General features: G+C 38.9%; 1 protein-coding gene across 4 annotated transcripts in view; it reads left to right on the forward strand.

The window, feature by feature from the left end:
- PLEKHG7 (pleckstrin homology and RhoGEF domain containing G7) overlaps positions 1-21,089 on the forward strand; it is a 138,771-nt gene that overhangs the window by 14,731 nt on the left and 102,951 nt on the right. The window contains exon 2 of one of the 4 annotated variants that reach the window (XM_089652640.1): positions 12,047-12,211. The exons of the other annotated variants lie outside the window; for them this stretch is intronic. The gene's annotated coding sequence lies outside the window, so the exon portion shown is untranslated. The remainder of the gene's footprint in view (positions 1-12,046; positions 12,212-21,089) is intronic. 4 annotated transcript variants of the gene reach the window in all.

The raw sequence follows: 21,089 nt of genomic DNA on the forward strand, positions 1-21,089 counted from the left end.
TAGCATTCTCTCCAGTCTTGGATCTGAGTGTACAAGGGTTAGCATTCTGTCCAGTCTTGGATCTGAGTGTACAAGGGTTAGCATTCTGTCCAATCTTCTATCTGAGTGTACAAGGGTTAGCATTCTGTCCAGTCTTGGATCTGAGTGTACAAGGGTTAGCATTCTGTCCAATCTTGGATCTGAGTGTACAAGGGTTAGCATTCTGTCCAATCTTGGATCTGAGTGTACAAGGGTTAGCATTCTGTCCAATCTTGGATCTGAGTGTACAAGGGTTAGCATTCTGTCCAATCTTCTATCTGAGTGTACAAGGGTTAGCATTCTGTCCAGTCTTGGATCTGAGTGTACAAGGGTTAGCATTCTGTCCAGTCTTGGATCTGAGTGTACAAGGGTTAGCATTCTGTCCAATCTTCTATCTGAGTGTACAAGGGTTAACATTCTGTCCAGTCTTGGATCTGAGTGTACAAGGGTTAGCATTCTGTCCAATCTTGGATCTGAGTGTACAAGGGTTAGCATTCTGTCCAATCTTGGATCTGAGTGTACAAGGGTTAGCATTCTCTCCAATCTTGGATCTGAGTGTACAAGGGTTAGCATTCTGTCCAATCTTCTATCTGAGTGTACAAGGGTTAGCATTCTGTCCAATCTTCTATCTGAGTGTACAAGGGTTAACATTCTGTCCAGTCTTGGATCTGAGTGTACAAGGGTTAGCATTCTGTCCAGTCTTGGATCTGAGTGTACAAGGGTCTACATTCTGTCCAATCTTGGATCTGAGTGTACAAGGGTTAACATTCTGTCCAGTCTTGGATCTGAGTGTACAAGGGTTAGCATTCTGTCCAATCTTGGATCTGAGTGTACAAGGGTTAGCATTCTGTCCAATCTTGGATCTGAGTGTACAAGGGTTAGCATTCTCTCCAATCTTGGATCTGAGTGTACAAGGGTTAGCATTCTGTCCAATCTTGGATCTGAGTGTACAAGGGTTAGCATTCTGTCCAGTCTTGGATCTGAGTGTACAAGGGTTAGCATTCTGTCCAGTCTTGGATCTGAGTGTACAAGGGTTAGCATTCTGTCCAATCTTGGATCTGAGTGTACAAGGGTTAGCATTCTGTCCAATCTTCTATCTGAGTGTACAAGGGTTAGCATTCTGTCCAATCTTCTATCTGAGTGTACAAGGGTTAACATTCTGTCCAGTCTTGCATCTGAGTGTACAAGGGTTAGCATTCTGTCCAATCTTGGATCTGAGTGTACAAGGGTTAGCATTCTGTCCAATCTTGGATCTGAGTGTACAAAGGTTTGCACTTTGTCCACATTTGCATCTGTCCTTTACATTTTCTGGCTACCCACTTCTTGCGTCATAATGGATATCTTCCCGCCCCTCCTTAAACTACCTATGCCATTCAAAAACAATTGATTCTTCATGGAATGTTCACCATACGCCTGTGGTAACAGAACTAAAGTTTCACTTGCAACTCAACTCAAAATTTGATGTTAATCCACTGCTTCAGATTCCTGTCACACATTTTCTGCCAACAGCAAAACGCACAGACGTTTTACCCAGGTTAGTGCAAGTTAGAAGATGTCAGAGCATGCTTGAGGGCAAATGGCTATGTGACTCACCACCATAGCGCTACGCCGTGGGCATTCCAGGAATTAAATTGTCACACCTTGTTTATTCATCAGGACAACCCATCCATATCACATTATTATGGGTGGTTCATCCTTCGTTGTCATTTATGTGTTCAGGGCATAAGCTGAGAACATTTGTACTTTGTTACCCATTGTGAATCAGGTAGAAAATAAAGTTTCCAGCCTGTGCAGTCCACAGCTATAACACGTGCTCATGAGGTGAGTCACTGAATGGTGCTCTTCATCACCTCATTGAACTCTTGTTGTCAGACTATGTAATAAAGGAAACAAGGGGGAAGAGTATACTGAGGGAAGTCACAAGAGTAAAATGGAACATTATTCAATCTGTCAATATATTCTTTTTTGCTGTGTAGCACTGTCTAATGTAAGGCTCCATGCACACTAGCATTTTTAAGCCCCTAGAAGCTACTGTGAGCATTTTTTTTCTGCTTTTAGAAGCTAATAGTTTCCTGGCAGAAAAACAGCGCTGAACACTCCTAAATACTACTAAAACTAGAACTAACAGCTTTTTTTTTTTTTTTTTTATGTACCGTAAAAACGCTAAAAAAAGCTAACGTTTCTAAACACTACTAAAATGGTACTACAAGCCAGCATAAACACTATTATCAGCGTTTTTCATCCAGCATGTTTTTTGAGCTTTATAAAAATGCTATTGTGCATGGATCCTAGAGATGACAGCTGCCGTGCACACTAGCTTTTTTTAAGCTAGCTATTATGACTATTTTTTTTGTGCTCCTAGAAGTTAATAGTGTTATTCTATGTGTCAATGCACACTGTTTTATGCTAGAAGCATTTTTCAAGTTTCAACATTTTAGGAGCAGAAAACATTTTTTGGGGAGCATTTTCCCAGCAGAAAAAAAACGCTGAATGCTTCTAAACTCTACTAAAATGCTCTGGACTGCTTTATTCAAGCATTTTTTTTTTCTTCATGTACTGTAAAAATGCTAATAAAACACTAACGCTCCTAAATGCTACTGCAAGCTGGAACAAAAATATTACTATCAGCATTTTTCATCTTGCTTTTTTTGAGCTTATGAAAAATGCTAGTGTGCATGGAGCCAATCCAAATATCTAAAGGGAATTCCTTTTGGTGTTAGGGGCATTCACACCAGCTGCACAAATTACTGCATGGCCTTTGGTTTGTGCTGTGAAGGATTGACCCCCGGTTCACATATATGCGGCCGTGCATATGGACTCCCGTGCCCGTGACACGCAGGGAATAAGTCCTTGCACTTCTTTGGAAAATGCAGCCCACACAGGAACCTCGGTTCTCAGTACGGTTGTGTTTTCCAGGGTGGGCGGTGTGCCATTAGAGCTAATGGCACCCGCGGGTCCTCATTTCTCTGTGCGGGTGGTGCCACTGTGGATCCAAACAAAAAATCTGTGCAGTGGCACCACCCGCACAGAGAAATGCAGACCCGCGGGCGGGTGCCATTAGCTCTAATGGCACACCGCCCACCCTGGAAAACACAACCGTACTGAGAACTGAGGTTCCCATGAGGGCTGCGTTTTCGGAAGAAGTGCAGGGACTTCTTCCCTGCATGTCACTGGGCACGGGAGTCCATTCACATGAATGGTCTCTCGTGTCCACGCAAAACGCGGCCCGCACAGCCGCATGTATGTGCAGAGACTACATGGAGACATGTGGCAACTAATGCTGGCCATACACTAGTAGAATTTTGTTCAAAAGATTTCATTTTAAGAATGTTTGTTAAACTTTCTAATGGTTAGTGGGGTCAAACCAATATTTGTTTTTATACATAAAATTAGGTGCTACTACCTCCCAGTTATCACTGGTCTTCTGGCAGAGGCAGCTGAATCCTCATCTACAGGATCTGTATAAGCAAAAGAAAACCAGCACTCGGCGTATACTCTGCAATCTTAGATTTATTGGCGGGTAACAGATAACAGCCACAAATGTTTGTTTTTTACTGCAATGCTGAGAAAATTTGGAGTAGTAAAATTTTCCTCAAGCAAATTTCTAACAGCAAATGTGGTTTTTATTTGGAGAAGTCAATTCACTCCAAAATCAAATGTTAAATAGCAAATGAACTTTTAAAGTACTCTTGAATGACATTTGTCAGGTCATCGAATGTACTGAGAGTTTTAGTGCGAACGCTCGGAAGAAAATTTACTAGTACATGGCCAGCTTCAGCCTTCTTGCCAACCAGCCAAATACAGTAAGTCTTATAAAATTACAGTATCTTGGATCTAAACAAACTGTATCTGGTTTAATATTCTATTATTCTGCATTAGACTTCAGTTAGACATAATAACAAAAGTAAACTATGAACGGTATGTGATTAGTCATGTGGATAATGGTTTCATTGGCCTTCTAAAACTAGTAAATAAGTGTTTTAATGGTCTGTAATAAGCCTCTCCTAGTTGTAAAGAAAAAAAAAGATTAGGCTGGGTGTGGTTTGGATGGTTACCTTGTAAGTCATTCTTGTTATGTCTGCGTAGAGGTTTTTGCTCTGTACACCTGCCTAAAAAACATTTTTTTTTTATTTATACAGCTATCCAAACATTTTTTGTTTTTTTTAATGGGTAAACTTTTATTTTTATAGATGATCAAGTAAATACCCTAAATCTGGCCATTGTTACTCTGTTGTTGGAAACACTGCTTTCTATTGAGATAAACAGTTTGACATTCACTCTATATTGCTTTGTAGCTAGAAATAATAAAATCAACTGCATCAGCAAATTCCATGTTCTTGTCTGCATCCTGAAAATACGCCACTACCTGTACATTTTCTGCAATTTAATCTTTTATATGGTTACATTTTTTTATATCTTGTAGAATAACAAAAAATTGCTGTCTGTTTGGATACTGGTTGTGTACACTATCTTTCCAAAAGTATTGGTACACCCCTCCAAATCATTGGATTCAGATATTCCAATCACCTCCATGACCACAGGTGTATAAAATCAAGCACCTAGGCATGCAGACTGATTCTACAAACATTTGTGAAAGAATGGGTCGCTCTCAGGAGCTCAGTGAATTCAAGCATTGTACCGTGATAGGTTGCCACCTGTGTAAGTCCATCTGTGAAATTTCCTTGCTACTAAATATTCCACGGTCAACTGTTAGTGGTATTATAACAAAGTGGAAGCAACTGGGAACAACAGCAACTCAGCCACAAAGTGGTAGGCCACGTAAAATGACAGAGTGGGGTCAGCGTATGCTGAAGCGCAGAGTGCGCAGAAGTCGCCAACTGTCTGCAGAGTCAGTAGACCTCCAAACTTTGTGTGGCCTTCAGATTAGCACAACAACAGTGTGTAGAGAACTTCATGGAATGGGTTTCCATGGCCGAGCAGCTGCATCCAAGCTGTACAGCACCAAGTGCAATGCAAAGCGTTGGATGCAGTGATGTAAAGCACACTGCCACTGGACTCTACAGCAGTGGAGACACGTTCTCTGGAGTGATGAATCATGCTTCTCTGTCCTGCATTCCAATGGACCTGTCTGGGATTGGCATTTGCCAGGAGAACAGTGCTTGCCTGACTGCATTGTGCCAAGTGTAAAGTTTGGCGAAGTGGGGATTATGGTGTGGGGTTGTTTTTCAGAGGTTTAGCTTGGCCCCTTAGTTCCAGTGAAGGAACTCTTAAGGCATCAGCATACCAAGACATTTTGGACAATTTCATGCTCCCAACTTTGTGGGAACAGTTTGGGGATGGCCCCTTCCTGTTCCAACATGACTGCGCACCAGTGCACAAAGCAAGGTCCATAAAGACATGGATGAACGAGTTTGGGGTGGAGGAACTTGACTGGCCTGCACAGAGTCCTTACCTCAACCCGATAGAACATCGTTGGGATGAATTAGAACAGAAACTGCGAGCCAGGCCTTCTCGTCAGACATCAGTGCCTGACCTCACAAATGCATTCTGGAAAAATTGTCAAACATTCCCATAGACACACTCCTAAACCTTGTGGACAGTTTTCCCAGAAGAGTTGAAGCTGTTATAGCTGCAAAGGATGGGCCAACTCAATATTGAACCCTATGGACTAGGACGCCATTAAAGTTCATGTGTGTGTAAAGGCAGGCGTCCCAATACTTTTGACAATATAGTGTATCTGGTAGATGTAGTTGAAATCAGTCCCATCCTGGATACAATCCTAATAAACAAAAAATAGAAAAAATCCCCTGCGCTTAAATGAATAATCCCTACCCTAAGCTGCTAACACTTTCCTTCAACCACAAAGTGAAAATATAAATACTACAAAAAATGGTGTAGCGCTAAATAAATATTACCATGTGCATAAAAAAAAATATATATAAATACATATAAATAACCTGTCAACATATATATGTGAATTAATATGAATAATACAGTGCAACCCCAGCAGTATATAATATATATATATCCCCAATCTGGGGGATCAAATCAATGTGATCCCTAATCGGGAATACAATAAATGTACAAGTGCAAGTGTACAAACATCAAAACCACACTCGGTGATGAATCATAAATGTCCACTTTAAATGAAAGTCCACACACTGCACAAATTATACTGATTAGTGCTCCACACAAATAACTCGTGTGTAAATAAATTCAGCACAACGTGAGGTGAATCCAGTATCAAACAACTCGTGAATCCTAAAATGGCCAGAGTGCCCCCTCACCGCCTTAAAGTGACCACAAGGGCCAGCTCGCTTTATGGATAAGCCATGCTTTCTCAGGAATAACCACATCACCAAAAAAGGACCCTCCTGGATACTCCCGCAGACTTATACAACTCCTGAGTTCTCCAATCCCCTGGTACTCTCATACAGTCGTTCACCCATAAGGATCATAGCAAAGACAAACAAAGATCCTCCATAGTGTGAATCAGTTTTATTCAATCAAATAAACCTAAAAAATTGCCCACTCACATGATAAACAGAAATGTCCAGCATCATTTCCCCATACTATGGGTGTATTAGCATGGTCCCGGGTGATTCAATATGGCGCCCACGCCAGAACTGACGTCACCGCGCACCGGAAGTCCTGTCACTGCGTACCGACGCGTTGCGTCACGATCACCACGTGACTTCTTCAGGGTATGGTATGATATGGTACTGGATTCACCTCACGTTGTGCTGAATTTATTTACACGTAATTTATTTGTGTGGAGCACTAATTAGTATAATTTGTGCAGTGTGTGGACTTTCATTTAAAGTGGACATTTATGATTCATCACTGAGTGTGGTTTTGATGTTTGTACACTTGCACTTGTACATTTATTGTATTCCCGAATAGGGATCACATTGTTCACATTTATTTGATCCCCAGATTGGGGATATACTGTATATTATATACTGCTGGGGTTGCACTGTATTATTCGTATTAATTCACATATACTGTATATATGTTGACATGTTATATATATATATATATATATATATATATAATTATTATTTTTTTTTTTTTTTTTTATGCACATGGTAGTATTTATTTAGTGCTACACCATTTTTTGTAGTATTTAATCCTTCTAATAAGCAGACAAACTTTCTTCTTGGATATAGGGAGGATTAGAACCTCTGTCAGGTTTTTTATGTTATTTATAACCCCATTGAAGAGATTCATCTTACTTTCCCTTCCACTCCAAAACAAAAAAAAAGGGCCTAGACACTGATAAAAACCTGACAGAGGTTCTGACTACCAGGTGCCTAACTAGTGATCAGAAAGCCACATTTGGTTCTTTGCTTACTTGTTATGCAGCCTCCAGCATTTAGAAGTGGGAGTAGGAGCATTGATTATTATTTTTTTTTTTTTATATACCAAGGGAACATTGATTTTTTTTAAAGGGGATCCAACAGAAGTTTCATGTAATATACCCCGCAGAGTCATTATCTTCATCAGCATGACTCCATTCTCCAGCTACACTTGTAGCTTGTCTACAGACCTGGCTAATCTCCTATGTTATCTGCAGTTTCTGACTCTTCAGCATTACACATACTAAGGGCTTATTCACATTACATGTGGTGATTGATATTTTTTCCGAGTGCATATGTTTTTTTTATGTGCCATATTCACAGAACTGTGGAGTGTTTTGGTTTGCAGAGAAAGGAAGACATGCTTGGCATCACGTCACTGCACTGCTGCACAACAAACCAACTCACTATTTTACTGATCTGTATACTTGTTCTGGTCATTGACTGCGAAAGTGCTGAAGGCAGTTTTTAAAGGGTCACTCCACTTTCGTGAGAAAAATAGCAAATAAAATAATAAAGCATATATAATTGTGACACAAGTCATATTGTAAGTGAATGTTATTGAAAATGACCTTTCCTTTTCAATCTGCAGCGCTGTCATTTTCTATAAAATGCAATGCAATATGGCAGCTTGGAGGCGTGCTGTACATAGATGGTGTACAGAACACCCCTCAGAAATGTCATTTTCTGTTTGTGTGATTTTCTCTGAGGTCCGCACTAAGATATGTTAGATTTTAGGCATCCCCTACAACACAAATGTCACTGCCAAAGGGAAATCATGTCTAAAGAGATGCAAACCCTGCCGCTCTTCCTTATTAAATCCCTGCGGGTGCAGCAGCTGATTAATAATTATAAAGTCACTCTCATTTGCATTCACTTTACACATTGACACAGAAAGCTATTTTTTCAGAACAACAAAAGGTAGGATTGTGCTACAAAGTATGTTAAAATCCACCCATCCATCCATCGACCACCCAGAGAAAAATGTTTTTTATTTTTTTTTTCTCTACAAAAGTGGAGTTACTTATTAAGTACAACAACCAGAAAGCAGCATTGTTAGAGAATGTTCAGTAATGGCATCCCCAGTATTCCTCTCATGATAGCTTCAATGATCACTGTTAGATGGTCTTGATTACAAGATTTACACACTGTGAGTTCATGTTGTTGATTTTTCTGTTACATAATTTTAATTTACTTTTGTGAGAAAATATAACCATTGCAGGGACAGATTGATTAAATGACTGCTTAAAAATGCATGACAAATGATGTACAATGAAAAGATTTTTTATAAAGTTACATTTATCAATACATGCTAATTTTATTTTTCCAAGTAAAGGTATGTTGGGAGAAGTTTGACACCTTTGCATTTTCCCCTAGTGCATTTTCTATTGAAATGAATGGAAAAGCATTGAAAACGCATGTTAATATGTGTTCTGCATATTTAATGAGCATTGCAATGCAGTTTATCTTGAATGTCAATGTGTATGTGTCATGACATACATTGACATGAATTTTACACTTCAAGCGAAAATTCTAAGGCGTGAGTCCAAGTTTATAGTGGTATTAAACCCCAAAACAAAAATGTAATATATTGCATCTTACCATTCCCTAAATGTGGTGGCTGCATTAACCACTTGCCCTTTGGAAGATTTACCCCCTTCCTGACCAATCCCTTTTTTGCGGTGCGGCGCTGCATTATTTTAATTTACTATTGTGCAGACGTGCAACACTGTACCAAAATGAAATTTATGTCTTTTTTTTTTCCACAAGTAGAGCTTTCTATTGGTGGTATTCGATCACCTCTGCGTTTTTTACTTTTTGCATTATAAACAAAAAAAGACACAATTTAAAAAAAAAAAAACAATATTTTTTTATTTTCTACTATAAAACATATCCAATAAAAAAAATGTAAAAATCAGATGTTTTCATAAATTTAGGCTAAAATGTATTCTGTTAGATATTTTTGTTAAAAAATCCCAATAAGCATATATTGATTAGTTTGCGCAAAAGTTATAGCGTCTACAAATTATGGGACATATACTGGAATTTTTTGATTTTTTTTTTTTTTTTTTTTAATACTAGTAATAGCGATGATCAGCGACTTATAGCAGGACTGTGATATTGCGATGGATATTTTTACACTAGCCGACACTTTGTGGGAACCAGTGACACTAATACAGTGATCAGTGCTAAAAATATACACTGATCACTGTAATAATGAAACTGGTCGGGAAGGGGTTAACATCTAGGGTGATCAAAGGGTTAACTGTGTGCCTAGCTTCGTGTTTGGTGTACACTAGATGGCGCTAGTACAAGAGGAAGTAATAGATCCTGTTCCCAGCTCTTCAGGGACACAAGATGGATCACTTTCTCCTGTCACAACACAACTGTGCCTATGTAAACATAAGCACAGCTGTGTACTTCCTCCCTGCTCGACGATCTGCGGGTGCCGATTAATATCCGTCCGCCTGAACTCACAGATCGGCTTCTGCTATGACAGATAACAGCAGAAGCAATCTGTTGGTGGCATGCGCTCGTCCCCCCGTGAGGCGGGAGTGCAAAATCACATATATACACGTCATAAGAGAACCTCCCTGTAGCAGTAAAACTGCTATAGAGCAGAGGGAAACTGGTTAATTTTCCCTGCCTGGGCTATTTTTCCTTTATTTTCACCTGGTAATCTGGCCAGTAACACGCTTCCTTTCATAGGGTGTCTCCGCTCTTGATGGAGGAGCAACGGAAATGCCTTTGGACAGCAGAATTGTTAGTCTGGTGGGAGGGCAATGTTCAATGTGCTAGCACAGTGAACTCAAAACTGTGGCCCCAGAAGCTGTTTGTGGCCCTTTGCCTGCTTTTACTGGGCCTTGGGGCACTATTTCATCCACTGACACCAATTATGGGGCACAATTCCTCTCAATGACAGCAATTATGGGGCACAATTCCTCACAATGACACCAACAATGGGGCACAATTCCTCACGATGAACCAAGGGGTGCCATTCCTCCCACTAACACCAAAGAATGGGCAAGGTTTATTCCTGCTGATGTTGGGACCTTTTCTACTCCCAATGGCAACAGTCCAGCCCCTTTAAAGTCAGAAGACCAATAAACTGGCCTTTATTTAGAAAGTTTGGAGACCCCTGTGCTAGCAGATTTAGATGGCAAGTAGAGGGCAAAGGTCTAGTCACTAGTATTTCCTGTGGTCTTTCTGCAGCTGATGTTTTCCTAATTGCTAACTTACTATACTTTCTTCTGCACTTTGTGTCTATTTATGGGTGACCATCGTGGTAGAGGTGGGGCAAAAACAACAGTGAGCAACATCGCTTTATCACAAAATCACACTACAAATGTTCTGAGACTAGTAGTTGGAGACAACAGTGTCTTAGGCTAGGCTCACATGCGTGTTCGATTGATGCATTCTTCTGGCGCATGCATTTATGATGCGTTCTTTAATGTGGTTTGCTTCTTTTGGAAGTTTGTTGGTAGTAGGAAGGTGTTTGTTGTAATGCAGGTGAAAAAGGTAAAATTCAGCGGAAACAGATAAAAAAAAAAAAAAAAAAGTACTTGCATTTTTGGTGCTTTTCCATTGAAGTCTGTGGAACCAAAAACGGAAACTGCTGCGTGTAAAAAAAAAAAAAAAAAAAAAAATCCCTAACCCTTTCCAAAAAACACACAGATGTGAATGTGACCGATAGGAAACCATGTTAATGGACTATAGTTTGTCTCTGCAAAATGCACCGCAAAATACCTAGACTTGCAGTAAAGCTTACTATGCAGTTCTACAGTTATGAGGCTGTAGGCACTCTCGCATAGCTGGAAGTACACTAATATTTTTAAAGAGGAACTCCAGAAAAAAGGTAGATTTTCAGGTTACTGCTTAAACCGGACATGCATGGATTGAAATTAGGCTGGTGCAACAGGGATTGACCGAAACATGTTTGGGCAGGGTGGTTGTACACAAGTTGATTTATTGATTGACTTGTGCACAATCAGCCTGTCAGGTTTTTCCTGAACGTTCAATCCTGCTGGCTATAGCTGGCAATACTGATCATTGTATTCTGCCGGCAGGGTAGGTTCCCTGCTGCCAGAATACAATTAATCAGCAGTAAGGATTCCCCTATTCACATCAAATGTGTGGATGGGTAATCAGCTCTTTTTTTTTTCTTTCAACCTGCTGGTTGAATAAAAAAAAAATCAATCTTGTATGGTCTGCCAAAGGCATAATAAACATTTAAAAAATTTCCCTAGAAGATATACAATATATTGTTTCAGTAACTTTGCATGTTATATCTGTGTAATTTTGTTCATTCTGCGGACTCAATGAAAATAATCTGAGAGATTCCCTCATTCATGCTATACAGTGTGTATGGAGAACTCTCCTGCTGCAGCTATTTTGTTTCTGATAGCCACAGCCAGTGTCTGGCGGAACACCCAAACGGTGTCTGCATCTGATTGGATGCAGCTGCTTTGTGGCCAACCATGTTCTGTCTGACTCCTACAATTGTCAGACGGGAAGTAGCTGACAGGGCCACCCACATAGCTAAACTCATATGGGCAGTACCCAGCATAATAGAATGTTAACTGTAAGTCTAGGTTCACACCTATGCAGGTTGCGTTTGATGTGTTTCCGCATTGCGTTTTGTGTTGCATTTTGCACTTGCGTTTTTTTGTATGCATTTGCTTTTTTTAAAATTTTTCTTGTACCCCAAGGAAGTCACGAGCAGACAGTGACGTAACGCGTAGGTTCGCGAGTCCGCAGTTTCCAGTGCGTGGTGACGCACTTCCGGCGTGCGACGCCATCTTGCTGCACCTAGGAAGTCCCATTCACATGCAGTGTACCCACACATCGGTGAGGAGGGTGGACTGCCAGGAAATGTGAGTGTTGCTACTCTATACTTTTAAATAAAGGAGTCATTAATACTGCACTTAGAGGGCATTCTCTTTCTTGGCTCACTGGACTGGTGAGCCATTGTTCTTCAGAGACATCTTGGCTGAGTAAGAGAAACAGGAGTCTCACAAAGGGATCTAATGAAGGAGAAAAGCTGCTGGCCTATTTGAATTAGGGATCCAGGGTGATCCTGCAAGCCTGCTGGCCCCTAGGGGTCACCGGGAGGAGGTGAGGAGGCAATCTAGCCACCTGTAGGAGAGGAGTTTGGCACAAATCACCAATTTTTTATCACCACACATTGCATGGTTATACCTATCACCTGATGGACTGTGTTTTCCATTGATTATCTAAAAGTTTGAATATATGTTTTTTGCACCTGTTTTGGCACTTTAGCACTTTTTTCACTTTGTATAGGGTGTAATAATACTTGGTCACTTAATATAATATTTTTTATGTATAAGCATGATTTTGATCTTAGACACTAGATTAATTGTTTATGTGATCACTTGAGGTATATATGATACGCAGTTATTCATTATGTATTGATATTTATTTTATGTTATTTTTTTGGTAGTATCTCATGGATTACACTATATGAATTGGTCACATATTTATATTTTCATGTTTATTTATTCATTTATTTGGTCACATATTTATTTTCATATTTATTTATTTATCTATTTATTTTGAGCGCCACACTATTTATTTATGAAGTAGCTGACAGGGCCACCCACATAGCTAAACTCATATGGGCAGTACCCAGCATAATAGAATGTTAACTGTAAGTCTAGGTTCACACCTATGCAGGTTGCGTTTGATGTGTTTCCGCATTGCGTTTTGTGTTGCATTTTGCACTTGCGTTTTTTTGTATGCATTTGCTTTTTTTTTAATTTTTCTTGTTGCTTGGCAGATTTTAAACGCAAAACGCAGCAAAAACGCAACGCATGGTTTTCTGCAGCATTCCCATTGAAGTCTATAGAACCAAAAATGCAATGTTTTACATTCAAAAAAGTCCCTGACCCTTTTCAAAAACGCACTGGGTGAAAACGCAGAGATGCAAACCTGTCTCGTAGGAAATCGTGTTAAATGGACTGCTGTGTGTTTCTGCAAAATGCTGCAGAAAAGGCTTTGGTGTGAACCTAGGGTTATACAAGTTCATGTAAAGAACCTTTAGATTTATGTTTCCTGACCTCTTAGGAAGATAGCACCTGAGTTTCACATTGATATATGGATTGGTTTATGTTCATTGTCCAGAAGATATATGTGCTGTGAGTCATGTTATGTCATACAAAGTACAGCTTGTGATGTTATCTCACCAGACATACAGAAATACATGGCTTAAGGGGAATATACAATGGAAGGCAATCAGACACTGGAGAGACAAGGCGGGATTGGAGACATATGGTCATAGGTTATAATACACACTTTATGGTTAACAGACACTAAATGATTCATTAGGTCATTATCCAAAAGTCAGACTTGAAAACATGTTTGAGTATTCTAGGAATAATACAAGAGATGAGTATGTCATTGTGATTCCAACTTACCGGTAGATAATCAGTTACATTTTATTTTGTACAAGGGTCTTGAGGGTTTTCTGCTTTCCCAGATCAGTATGGTGAAAGTCAGCATCACAGGGGAACAGAAAACTGTACCAAATCCCAATAATTCTCATCCATGCAAAGATTTGTTGATGTCCATTTTTGCACAAATCGCATCATAAAAAGCATCAACTGATATATTTAGTTGTACAAGAGAATAAACAATATAATATACAAAATAATAACTGTTATCAGTTGATGCTGTTTATTGTGACCTTGATTGATATAGATTTTATTTATTTACCCATTTTTATATTTTTTATATCTGTTCTTTTAGCCCCAAAGGAGGGAGAGTTTTTTTTTTACCTTTGAAATGTGTTGACTGTTCTTTGTTCTCCTACTGTGAACTAATGTTATCATTATTGTGAACTCTTGGATGTTTGGCACTCTCATTATACATGGATTTTCAACTCTCTGTTGTACCTCCTTTTCTAAGGAGTGTTTCCATTTTGTGGGGTGGTTCCGACCTGGAGCAAGTACACCTAGTGATAACCTGATTGTCCTACTGCAAATCTGTATCCAATGCATCTTTTTCCTTTTGATTTTAGTTGGGTAAGGAAGCCAGACCAGGATAAATACCCTGAAACTTGTATTTTTTCTATACAAATAGTTTTTCTTGAGTTTTTTTAACTTTACAAAAAAAAAAAAAATAAGAAGGTCATAATCATACATTTCGATGTGATAACTTCAGAGAGCAGCATCATCAGTTTGAACGTAGACGTGCTTATAAGATAATAACCCCAGAGAGATATCAGGAACGCAGGCTGTCAGAAATATGCACACTCTCCCTATGCAGCTCAAATGGAAAAGAAAAAAAATTGGGGAATGTAAAGTCTCAATTAGAAACATCAGTACAGTATTTAGAAAGATAATACTAATGCTTAACGAAAAAGTAAAGGTTCATCCCAGGGGTGGACTGACCATTTGGAAACTGGGGCACTGCCCGAGGGCCTGGGGTCAGTAGGGGGCACCATGAGATGCCCCTGGTACCTTTTTCATAGGCTTTGTTGAGTTTGGGCAAGGACACAGGGGCCCCATGATCCCCTATTGCCTGGGGGCTCCATGAGTTGTCAGTCCGCCCCTGGTTCATCCAATCTAGAGCATACCCTGCCACAGTATACAGCCACAACATAAACTACTAGATATCAGGGTTGATTTACTAAAACGGGAGAGTGCAAAATCTGTGCAGCTCTGCATAGAAACCAACCAGCTTCTAACTACAACTTGTTCAACTAAGCTTTGAGAATAAAACCTGGAAGCTGGTTGGTTTCTGTGCAGAACTGCACCAGATTTTTCACTCTCCAGTTTTAGTAAATCAACCCCACTGCTAACAGTTTAGTCAATATACAGTAAGCATACGTCATCAGGGATGTGATACTATTACATATTGTAGGTACTTACACTGAAATATCTAAAGCGTAAGGGAGCCTGGCCAGGGACCATTAGCCATGGGTCCCAAAAGCTATTGAATTTATGTGGGTGAAAGATTTGTCGCACTTAAATTGTGCAGTATTAACTTGTTACGCCAGTCCTGAAACGTGGGGGGGAATAGAAGAGGGCTGTTTCAATGTTGTACATTTACGTACTAGAAATAATAGTCTAGTAATGGGTATCCTGACTTCGAAAAATACATCTTTAGAGCAGTATTAAACGCAAAAACAAAATGTATTGTATTGCAGTCATTGGATGTGTTGGCTGTATTAGTTTTCTTTTTCTAGGTTTTTTTTCCTTTCTTTATTTCACCTGGTGATCTGGCCAGTAACAGTCATGTCTTAGGGTGTCTGCTTTCTGGATGAAGTAGTAAAGCTGGCATGTTTTGTACAGTAGCATTGTCAGTCTGGGGAGAGGGTACTGTTGGACTAGAAGATTTAGATGGATTTAAAGCAGAGTTCCAGTCATTTTTTTTTTTTTTTTAAAGTTCCTCCATGACAGTCGCAGCTAATGCCATGCAAAATGGCAAACGCTGCAGATGGAATTTTTTGTCTTCCTTGTTTTTTTAAAGATACTCACTGGCCCCTCATGATCCTGTGTTCTTCCATCTTCACTGTGGGCATTTGAAGCCCAGCCACACTTTCTTCCGGCTACCCAGCATGCACCTCCTGATCTGTTGCTTACGCAATGAGAAGAAATCACGGCGCACTCATTGCAGAGTGGGGGATGCCCATTGACTTCTGGGATTGATGACACATACATCCCAGGAACCAATAGCCAGGAGGATGTGACGTATTCGCCATGGCGAGTTACATCGGAAGTGCAGTGCTTCAAGTAGCCTTAAGGTATGAAAACTTTAGGAGAAAAAAAAAAATGTGCCAAACATTGATGGGACAGCAGGAAGCAATACATGAAGCCAAACTTTAAAAATCAGGTGGAACTCCACTTTAACTAACAAATTGAAGCTGAACTCCAGCTAACACTTTCTCAGCAGTTATAGCAGTTTGTTTCCTTTTGGTATAAAGGTTTTACATAAATGGATAACAAACAACCATTGTAAGCATCTCAACAGTTGTAAATGGTTTATCTCAATCCTCTAACTACTTCTTTGTCTGGACAGCTTGGTCTGTTAAAGGAAATTGTAAAATAACAGACTTGCTTCACAGGTGAAAAAAGTGGCAATTTAATAAATACTTGTTTTTGTGTTTATCACCACTGTAAAGAAAAAAAGTTAGCAAGCATTGATAGCTGTGGCTATTAGGAACACTTGCCAAATGCCCATTTTTGATGCCTGTGAGCAGGGGCCTTTAAACAAATCATACCACCTATATAGAACGCATCTATTCATTTATGGAACTGGCTGCATACAGTGAATTTTTTTCCCCAAAATGGCAGGTTGAATGGCCACCTGAAGATTATACTATACAAGACGAGAAGGTTTCTGGTCACTCAGCCCCTCAAATGATTTGTTAGAATTGTACATGTATCCACTGGACACTGGGGGGTGAGTTATTTACTAAAGCTGGTTCACCCAGAATCTTGTCACCTTCTGCATAGAAACCAATCAGCTTACGGGTTTGTATTTGCTAAAGCTTATTTGAATGATCTGAGGTTAGAAACTGACTGGCTACCATGTACAGGTGCACCAGATACTTAGTGAACCCCTGTAGGTGATGCACAGAACATTACTGGAAGGCCAACCTAAGCCATAGAAACTGTCTGCAGTAGCCAGTCTGTGTTCTGACAGCTGGTTATTATTGGTGAATGGGATAGTTATCTCTCTCTATGCTGATCATCACATGTGGGTTCAGTTGTCTGGCAGTTTAACTACCATGGTATCTTTAACAACATGCTTAAGTTAATCCATCATGTTACTGAATGTCTCATTGGATCTACTGTAATATTTGAAATATTCTGCGAGATGGCCAGATCAGCTTTAGGACTTAATTATAATTACTAGTTCTCTTTTACAGTGATCGCACAGGGTTTATGTTAAGGGATGTACTTTGACCTGGGTGTTTTTTAAAGTATGTATCTTTCCTTATGGCTGTGAATGAGTTACCTAGCACATAAGTTGGCTATCCTGACTGATAGTACTGTGTCACAAATGAACACTAATTCTTCTACATTTCTGTGCAGGGCATGGCTGAGAAATCTGGGTGCCGTGCATGAGAAATGTCAAAACAAATACATGAAAACAGAAAAGAGGAGATGTTTAATCCACTGGAAATAATACCATAAATTTGTTCACTGCATCCTATGAAAGGCACTTTTATGCAGCTAACTTTTCACATGTATAAATCTGAAGGCCTCAAAAAGATGAGGTTTCACTTACATCATTTCTGACAACTCTAGCTCATTTTCTTAATTGATTTGACTTCACATTGGTTGCATATTTAAAGCTGAACGTCCGCTAAACTGCTAAATACAGATGAAAAAGATAAAAAGGGAGCTAATTTGCCTGTCAAAGGATTTTGATTTGTTTATCCAGTCCTGAAAATAATACAGCTCCACTACACAGTGAAACTCTGTTTGACAGGGCAGGAGACCTCTTCTACAGTTAGAAATCCTGTCACTAACTTTTTTCTTTCTTATTAATATTTTATTAAATTTTACATTTCATCAGTAAAAGTCAGAGAATAAAAACTCTTATTAAACTGTTCTCATCAAAAAATAGAAAAATATAAAACTTCCCATTCCCCCCACCCTATCCCAATCACTACATCCCCTTCCCTCCCCTCAACTACCAGCACCCACCCCCCTCCCTCTCCACTCAGCTTCTCTCCCCTCTCATTGAGAGTCCTAGGGCTTTCTTCCTCTTCTATTTCCTAAGTGTTTTCCATTAACGTAAGCTTCTTAAACTCCTCGATTTTTTTCCATTTCTCGCAAAGACATTCTATTGTATCCTCATCTATATGGTACAGTTCCTCCATTCTATATATTTGATCCACCTTTCTTATCCAATCCGATACTTTTGTTACTTCTTGTTCCCTCCAAAATTTGGGGAATCAAACTTTTTGCTGCGTTAATATAATGCAATAACCCAGAATTTTTGTATTTTTTAACCGTTAGCTCTGTTCCATGTAAGAGACATATCCCTGGGTCTTTTGGTATTTTTATCCCTGTTGCTTCCTGTATTTGGTGTATTATTTCCTCCCAGTATTCCTGAATTTTATGACACTCCCACTAGATATGTACCACCGTGCCCTGTTCCCCACATCCCTGCCAACATAAAGGTGAATTGTCCCTATTTTGTTTGTGAACTATATTTGGTGTCATGTACCACCTTGCTAAACATTTGTAATTCATCTCTACATCCTTCATATTTACATTTCCGTGTGTTAACTTATAAATCTTTATTTGCTTATCTCCCTCTATCCTAAAACCTAATTCTTTTTTCCATTTCTCCATATAAGCAGGGATCGTGTTTGTTGTCAACCTCGTAATAATATTATATATTTTTGAAGTTCCATGTTTCCCATCACCTCGTGTACTAAGTAAATGTTCAAATGGGTTCCACTTTTCTTTTTTCCTTAAGGGCCTAGGGAGTTTTCCTATGAAATGCTTCAGTTAACAATACCGCCACACATCCACTTTAGTAAACAGCTCAGTCCTCCTTTTCATTTCCTCTAAGGGACAAATTTCCGCACTTTCATTATATCTCTCAATTGTGCATCTCCCTTCTTTATCCATTTTCCTGCAATATTTTCATTCCCCGGCGGGAAAAAAATCTGTATTTACAATGGGCATCAATATTGAGTTGAATTCCCATCCCATTTGCTTGTGCATTGTATCCCAAATTTTCAAAACATTTAGTGTAAATGTGCTTGTGCTATCTATCAATCCACGACAGTGAGGTGGTAACCATGTTATCCTACTCAAATGTGTTTTGCTTAATATATTTTCTATATTTACCCAACTTTTCCCTTGTGCATTATGTGTCCAATCGAAAATTGGTGATAACAATACTGAATTATAATATCTTTTAAAATACGGAACACCCAATCCCCTATTCTCTTTGTCTTTAGTTAAAACTTCATAACTTATTCTAGGTTTTATATACTTTATCATTTTTTTCATTATTCTAAAATCCAATCCCGGGAGCTTTATTGGGATCATTTGAAATTTATATAAAATCTTTGGAGCTATTACCATTTTTATCAGGTTTATTCGTCCTATCCAAGATGTACCACCTGTCCCTAATTTTCTCATTTCATCCTTGATTTCATTTAATAATGGGATATAATTTGCCCTATATAAACTCTTTGAGGATACAGTTAGATTTATTCCCAAATATTTTAGTTCTTTTTCCTTCCATGAGAAAGAGAAAACTCTTTTTGCAAAGCCTTTTTCTCTCTTAATGGAAGATTTATATTCAAGATCTCCGATTTTGGTTGGAATAATTTTTAAAATAGACAACTCCCCATATTCCTTCAGTGTTTTCATTAAATTGGGTAATGTTATCCTAGGGTTACCTACATAAAACAACAAATCATCAGCATAAGCCGCTACTTTATGCTCTGTCTCTCCTATCCAGATTCCCTTTATATCTATGTTTTTCCTTATTGTTGCTAAAAGGGACTCTAAGGACAGGACAAATAGCAAAGGTGACAATGGGCATCCCTGTCTGGTCCCGTTATACATTTCAAAACTGATATTTTTCCATTAACCTTTATTGCGGCAGATGGTTGACTATACAATTTTGTTATCCTTACTCTCATTCTGGGGACTATCCCTAGAACCTTCAATGTATTCCGCATATACCCCCAATCTAATCTATCAAACGCCTTCTCAGCGTCCACTGACAGTAGCAAAGCAGGAAACTTTTCTCTTTTACTTTTTTGTATAAGAAATAGTGATCTTAATCCATTATCCCTACCCTTTCTCCCAGGGACAAACCCCACTTGATCCATATGGATCCACTCCGGCATTAAATCCTTTAACCTATTTGCTAATACTTTTGCATACAGTTTAGTATCTATATTTAATAAGGATATCGGTCTATAACTGGAACACTGAGAACTATCTTTCCCTTCTTTCGGTATTATTGTAATAAGAGCTTGTAGGGATTCCTTTCTCATTTCCGTCTCCCCTCCCAATGCATTCATACATAAACTCAATTTAGGTATTAATTGATCTTTACATTTTATATAATATCTCACAGTGTACCCATCAGGTCCCGGACTTTTCCCTGCTTTTAGTGATCTTCAATGCAATTTTAATTTCTTCTATTGTTATTGATTTCTCAAGGGATATGAACTGATCTTCTCTCAGTTTCGGTAGACCTGCCTCTTTTAAATATACCTGTCTTTTTTTCATTCTTTCTTCCTCTTCTCTTTTGGACCGCTGAGGTATGATGTTATATAGCTTACTATAATAATCTTTGAATACTTTTACAATACTCTTAGTAGAATATCTTAGTTCTCCTTTATTATCTCTTATTTTTTCTATATAGTTCCTACCTTTTTTTTTCTTTGAGCTCTCATTAAATATTTTCCTGGTCTATCTCCCCATCTTTCACTTATCATCTTATTAAACACTCTCCTCATTGCTTCCTCCATTAAATTATTTAATTCCTCCCATTTTTCTATTACACTCTGCTTGATCTCTTTTGTTATTTTCTTTTTATGTATCTGTTCTAATTCAAATAATTCTCTAAGGAGTGTGTTTTTCTCTTTCCTTTCTTTTTTTTTTTTTTTCACCCCAATTGCTATCAAGATTCCTCTAATGTAGGCCTTATGGGCTTCCCACACCGTCGCCACAGACACCTCTTCAGTCTCATTTCTTTCAAAATATTGCTCTATTTCTTTTTTAATCCTTTGTTCCATCTCCT

Source organism: Staurois parvus, unplaced genomic scaffold (genome assembly GCF_062004578.1).
Source record: "Staurois parvus isolate SC_StPar_1 unplaced genomic scaffold, SC_StPar_1.0 ptg000025l, whole genome shotgun sequence".
Classification (NCBI taxonomy): Eukaryota; Metazoa; Chordata; class Amphibia; order Anura; family Ranidae; genus Staurois; species Staurois parvus.